This window comes from Priapulus caudatus, unplaced genomic scaffold (genome assembly GCF_000485595.1).
Source record: "Priapulus caudatus unplaced genomic scaffold, Priapulus_caudatus-5.0.1 Scaffold267, whole genome shotgun sequence".
Lineage (NCBI taxonomy): Eukaryota > Metazoa > Priapulida > Priapulimorpha > Priapulimorphida > Priapulidae > Priapulus > Priapulus caudatus.
In genome coordinates, this window is record NW_014577328.1 from 39468 (window position 1) to 46505 (window position 7038).

Consider the following 7038-nt stretch of genomic DNA (forward strand, 5'->3'; position numbering starts at 1 on the left):
TCGAAAACAGTTCTCGTTTCGTGCGGAATTGCGATTGACTCAAACATTACAAGCGAGAGGAACGTCCATTCGCTAAGCACAAGTATACAATATAGTATATGCAAAAGCATGTGCACGCTTGAACTGTTTCTTTTTCATCGAGTTCCGTCTGAGTATTATATTTAGGCAGTTATTGTGCGAAGGCACCTCGTAATTGCTTATCGTCAGCCATTACACGCTGAAATTTCGGCTGTCTATGCGAGGCAGCGCGTACGTGTTGACGACAGTCGTAATGACGCTAGATCCTGCAGAAGCAAATTGTGAAGCTCCACACACACAGGTCATACAGCTTCGTTACTTAGCCGATATGCCGCCCGATCTGTAGTCGATAAAAGCAGGCTTCAGTCCTCAACGGGACTGCGTACTTTTATGGTGCGGAGCCATCGTGATAATGGCATGGCAGACGATCAATACAGCAGGCACTTTCCGCGCGGCTTCCATGCGGGACCGTCAGTCAGCAGCGATGTCGTACAGTCGCCTCGCTCTCTCTCTCTCGCTCTCTCTCTCTCTCTCTCTCTCTCTCTGCTGCCCCGCCTGCACACTGCATTCGTGCGCCATACGTACAGTGTATGACGCTCGTGTGTGTCGGGAAGCCGACGGTTTCAACAGAGAGATAATGCGAGTGACTAAATCGGGGATATATCCTCAACAGGCATCGGCCTAAAATCTGTACCTATATACGCGCGCATGAATCCGTAAAGGGCATCTAAAATCGTCACGTCAACGTTGACGCTCTGCGTTAGACGGAAATGAGGCCTTTGATAATTATCGTATTTCAATTCGTATGTTTGCATACCTACATTGATACATGAATACAACACAGTACGGTGGTGGGATAAAACGCCAAGGACTAATAATCGTCGTTTGAATGATTGTGTAATGGTTTGATGTTATAGAAAGCATACTTATAGTCTAACCAATAGAATTTAGTGATTTACAATGTAGGTATCGTATACTACATGTACCTTTTTGCAGTTGGTCGTTCCGTGCTCCGAACTTTTCCCTCGTTTTCTCTAAACGATCTCATAAGACTTCTTTCAAGCAGCAGCTGTGGGTTTTCCAGCTTTTATACCGAACGCGTCAATGAATTAAAAGGTGCAAGTATGCGTACGCTGTCCGTAATCTGGTCTCCTCCCTATGCTGTCCCAATGCTTTCACCATCTCTCCAGTCTCTAGCTAGCTGGCTTCCCTGCCACGCTTGTTTCGTTCACCTCTCGCCGATACGCAATGTCTGTCTGGCCGCTCCCTGCTCATCAAACGTTCTAGACTGTATACAGGACGGCGCATGCGCTCAGCGTCGCAGTAAAATAATCGACATGGTCATATTTGGACGAGAAGCCACGCAGTCAAGTTACTATAGCCAGGCGATGACTGGAAAAAAATAGATCACAAGAAATTTACTGCTAATCCTTATTTGCGTAAACGACATATATCGGCACAGGCACAAACATGCGCGCACGCACGCACGCACAGCAGGTCAGAAATTTCGCACACAAAGACGAGCTGTGATTGGTCGGGTCGGGACGCATGCAAAGTGCGCATGCGCATACGCGTACGCATGCGCATACGCATCCTATCTCAGATATTTCGCAAGTCAGAAATTTTGTGCTACATCTGGCCTGCCGTAAGCACAGGCGCAAAGACTCGTGCACAGTCACAGAGTCAGGTCGGGGTTGCCACGAAGGCATTAGACTATCGGATGGCTTACCCACCGGGTTTGTCCATGCTCGTGTAGACGAGCTCCGTATGTGCACTCGCGCAGGCGGGTTCCTTCTCCTGCGTAGAACAGGTGCACATGAAAGAGCTTGATTCATTGCTGTAAAACCAAACACGTCGTGGACAGGATTCGACAGCACCTTGCTGTGCGGGCACGAAATACTTATGCACGGATTGTCATAAAATTTTCAGGATAGGTCAGAAATGGGCTAACTTAGAATTGATGAGATTTTGGTGGTGATCCGGATCCAATTAATTAATTAATTAATTAATTAAATTTTCGGGATAGGTCAGAAATGGGGTAACTTAAAATTGATTACATTTTGGTCGTGATCCGGATCCAATTAATTAATAAAAATTTTTACAGTGAGAGAATTGAGCTGCCTTGGCGGAGGTCTGTGCTCTCCGAGTGCTCTAGTTACGAATAGATTACCTGCATTTAATCGATGCTTGTACACACAGGCACTTGAAGCGTTTCAATAAAATATAATGCTAAATAAATACGAAATCTATTTACTACCAAATTCTTAATGTTTCTATACTCTCTTTCACCTATTATTGCCGACAGTTTTCTGTAAATTCCGTCCAAATCTTCTATGTGCAACATACGCTGGCGGCGGCCATTGCTCACGCGGCTGGCACTGTGCACACTGACACTTATATATATAATATATATATATTACAATAGGGTACAATTTCACCCAAAACATCGAAAGCGTCGACGAAAAAACATGTCTAGCCCCCACCCACTTCCAAGGACAGACAAGCAAGAAGACTTTTATACACTGCATTAACCTTCTTACACGAATGAGCGCTGGATTTTTTTTACCTACTGGTTGAGATCTCCAGCTTGGTCGAGAAAAGAGCGCACCTGTGTTACCAACCTAGTATATTTTTGTTCTTAGCATGTGTATAGGAATTCAGACGCAATTATCCATTTCACTTTCTATTCACTTCTTTACTTTTTTCTGATGCACCGTAAGGCCACCGAGGTTTCGGATTATACGGTACCAGTGAGTCATACACAATGTCAAGAAATGAATGAATTACCAAGTAAGAGTACGGATTGTCGCATAATTGTGGTGTAATTTGCTTAGTGCTACACGCTGGAGCCGATGATGAACTATAAGCTGAGGGCTAAGATAATCACCTTCTCAACCCGGGGATCCATCCACTCTCGGCATCTTGCAGAGTGCAGACGGTTACTCGGGCCACGACGGTACGGCCCCCTAGCGTGCTGTATGAAATGTATTAAGTTACTATTAACTAAACGATTTATGCATGGTATATTATTGATATGAATGAGATTTAGCGACATCTAAATGTGAGGTCGACTGTACGTGAATTCATGATGCATAAATGGTAATTCTGCGCGCTGCTGTCTGCGTATAGCAGTAGAAATGAGAAAAGCTGCCGATGTTCGAACATCTGCATAATCAACTTGCTCACGTGGTGGCAACTGCGCATTAGTGATACATGCCGGCAGCTCAGGTGTCATTGCCTGGCACTTAATTCGCGTCATTTCGTATTCAGACTAACATCGGTGGCTATTAGCATAGGCCATCGGTTGCAGTAGTGACAACAGGCGGTTGTCACGCGTAAAAGATGGTCTCCACATCCTCGGCACGAAAACATCCGACATGCCGCTGGGTGCCGCAGTTAAACATGCTCTTCTGGATTTTCAGTGACGGATATATATATATATATATATTGCGCCCGCAAAATGGTGTTTCGTTCCAAGTGTTCAAACGTTTCTTAATTGTATATTTACAAAAAAAGCAACCTGCCTGGTGGCCCGTCGGTAATGTGAGGGTTTTCAGGTAGAACTAGGAATTGTGTTTATGTGAAATAGTATTCCCTTAGGTCACTAGAGATTCACAATTTAGTTTGCTTAGAGTGAGCGTTATGGCTCACCCTACCCAAAAGAAATAGGCAGTGTATTTCGAAGAGAGTTGTGGGTGCATGGTGATGAACTGTAACTTCTACTCTCCGGGATAAAGTATGCGTGATCTCATTCCTAATTTATTCATCAAAAACTACATATTTCTGGTTATTTCTGAGCATAAACCTAATTTAATTGTGTAGTCTTCTTACGAAGGTCCCGTGTTTCATACGTTTGATCAGGCAAACCGCCGAAATTTACTTACAACCTCCTCAGCCCATGAATGTTTTACAAAGCCTAATTGTAACTAAATCCTTGCTTGCTCGCCATTAGCCAAAAAATTTCTAAATAATTTAACCGTATTCGCATGAATGTTTTATGCTGTTGCATGTTGAGAAATCCATGAGACGTAATGTGATAGATCTAAAATTTTAAAACGCGAGCCATATTTTGCACGCACAGTTATTTTTTCACATTACAAGCACCGCATTATTCCAGCAGTGAGAGTCGTATACATATTCTCTTATATGATTATACGTGGTACGCACATTTGTGTCGAGATGTCGCTATGAATCGGTACGACTGTTAGGTCACGTTCGACCAACTATTCGTTTCAGAACGTGTGACAATCTCACGCTGTCCAATACTTTACAGTTTACTGATCTTTATGAAAACCTATCGCCGAGATGTAAAGAATTACTCCGATCAGAGTCAGACAGTCGATGCTGCTTTGTAAAATATTCCAACAATATTACTCACTAAATGATCAACATCTAAAAATTTAGGAAAGAATTATTCTTTTATTTTAAACTAATACAAACACCATCTTTAACATCATCATTTTTATGAGTTGATAACATTATTAATATCATCAGGTACTCTAAAACTTAAACGATGACGATGCGGTAGTTTGAGCAGGTAGACGCTGATTCGTTGCCTGATAAGTTCGTTCGTTGGTGCTGATTCGTTGCCTAAGAATGAACATTCTAAGCCCGTTTTAATGAGCATATAAGTTAACGCAATACTAACGACAGCAAAACACGCCGTGCGCATGAATGGCGTGTGGGATTATATCAGAAGTCTATCAATATTGATAGACTCCTGATTATATTACTAGTTGATTTCCGCTCAGATGTTCTGAAATCGCTGTGAAAACTAATTATAGAAAGCATATATTGCAGCGTACTAAGAAAGCGTCTCGATTAAAATCAAGCAACAAATGGGAGGCGAGTGACGTTTTGGTACACGGCGTGTCTATATAGAGCGGTATAGATTTCCGATCGGACCCCATATAGAAATAGTGCTTCATTACGTCTGTGTGCCAGACTAGAACATAACAATGGACTAGCGACATGCGAGACTAGGCTGTTGGATTTCCATACCTCTTGTTGTGATTATACAACACTAGTCTTACAAACTAGAGGCACTTAGAGTTTGTCAATCCTGACTTAAGAAAAGCAGCATAATTTTTCACGTGAGTCATCAATATGTCACGCAAAGATGGATCATAGCGTTGTTTGAAATCTCACTCTTGTCTAGCGCTCTCATAACAAACGAACAATGTGTCATCCTATCAAGCGCTATGGTTGCGAATGCAACATCTTTATTACAGCGGCTAAGTAAAGAGCGCCCGTATACATGGAGAATAGGAACCATAGAAATAATCCAACTAAAGCTACAGAATAGCTCTTCCATTTAGGGTGGTTTGCATAGTGAGTATGATAATAATATACAAGTCAGAATTTCTATATCCTCTCTTACATATTGCGTCGAGTCTCCTTATAATATCTATTAGCACTTTAAAGCCAAAAGTGTGAAGCAAAAAGAGAATACGCCAGAGGAGATTGAGGAAAGATTGCGCGAAAAACCCACGAAGCGTGCTGGACGCCATTACGTGAGATGAAAACGACAGTGATGAGCGTGATGCCGATGACTTCGAAGAGCCATTCAGACGACGAATAATTGGACAAAGAGGAAGAAGTAGGAGGCGATCGCAAGAGGAGGAGTTGAAAACCGAGAACGTGAGGGGCGAATGAGGACGGAGAGAAGGAGAAGGAAAGAAGGACGAGTATAACCGGTATGAACAGCACGTCTGGAAAAAGCATCTAGATAGCCATAAATAACTGGCACCAGTGAAGGAAATTCAGTAGCGCGAGACAGCGTGCAAAACCTTCATGCAAGACTTCATGCAGAACAAACACAGAGAGATGCTGCCGCAATATTGTATCGATCGGCTGCCGGGCGGGCGGCCTAGCCTTTGCAGTCCAACTTAGCTGCCAGCCGCATACCCGATGCACGTACACTCTACAAGAAAACCCATTTCAAAAAGGCAATTTATTGGAAAGTTATAGAACATCAGGGCTGCCAACTCTCACGCATTGACCGTGAGACTCACGCATTTTGACCAAATCTCACGCTCTCACGCTGATCTTACAATATCTCACGCACAGCAAAAAAATGCTGAGATATCTCACGCATGAATATCTTTCTCTTCATGAATAAAACGCTGAAATATCTCACGCACAGCAAAAAAAATCTTACAATATCTGAAAACAGTCACTTTAGTATGCACCAAATTGCACAAATTGAAGTTATAAAATGCAAAATCTCTCTACCGTGGGAGGGGGAAACCCCTCCCCCCTCGGTCGCTTCGCTCCCTCACATCTCACTCTCACCTATCACCCAATGTTGGCAGCCCTGGAACATGCTTGCAACTTACACAGCGTTACTGTTGACGAACGATTGCGTTTTTTTATGAATCGTTCTCCGACGAGTAACGCAGATGGGGTCGTTTTCGTATCAGGTACTACAGATATGTACTCGAGGTAGTTTTAGGTTGTTTAGTATTATGTTTATATTTTTATATGAGGTATGTTTAGGGTTAGGGTTAGGGTTAGGGTTAGGGTTAGGGTACACTACTGTAGTACAAGTCTGGTACACTTTGTGTATACATATATGTACCTCGGGTACATATCTGTAGTACCTGATACGACAAGGACCCTTTCAGCACGAGTAACTGATATTTTCCCCGGCGGGCTTGGCTATAAGCCTGCCTCCCCCTTCAGGCGCATCCCGCTCAACCCACAGCCAAAACTCGTGGATTATTGTAATAACAACAGGAGTGTCATATAATATTATAGACACTTACTATATTATGACACTCCAAATAACAACAATACGAGTCAGGTAAGGACGCTAACACGACTCTCTGCGCCATAAACACGAGGTACCGTAAGCAGGCCCGTAGCCAGGGGGGGTTTGGGGGGCCTCCTCCTCCACCAGCTCCATTCTCCCCTCCTTCTCCACTTCCTCTTTCTCCACCAGCTTCTTCCCCTCCTCCTTCTCCACCAGTTTCTCCCCCTCCTCCACCACTTTCTCCCTTCTCCCCTTCCTCCTCCACC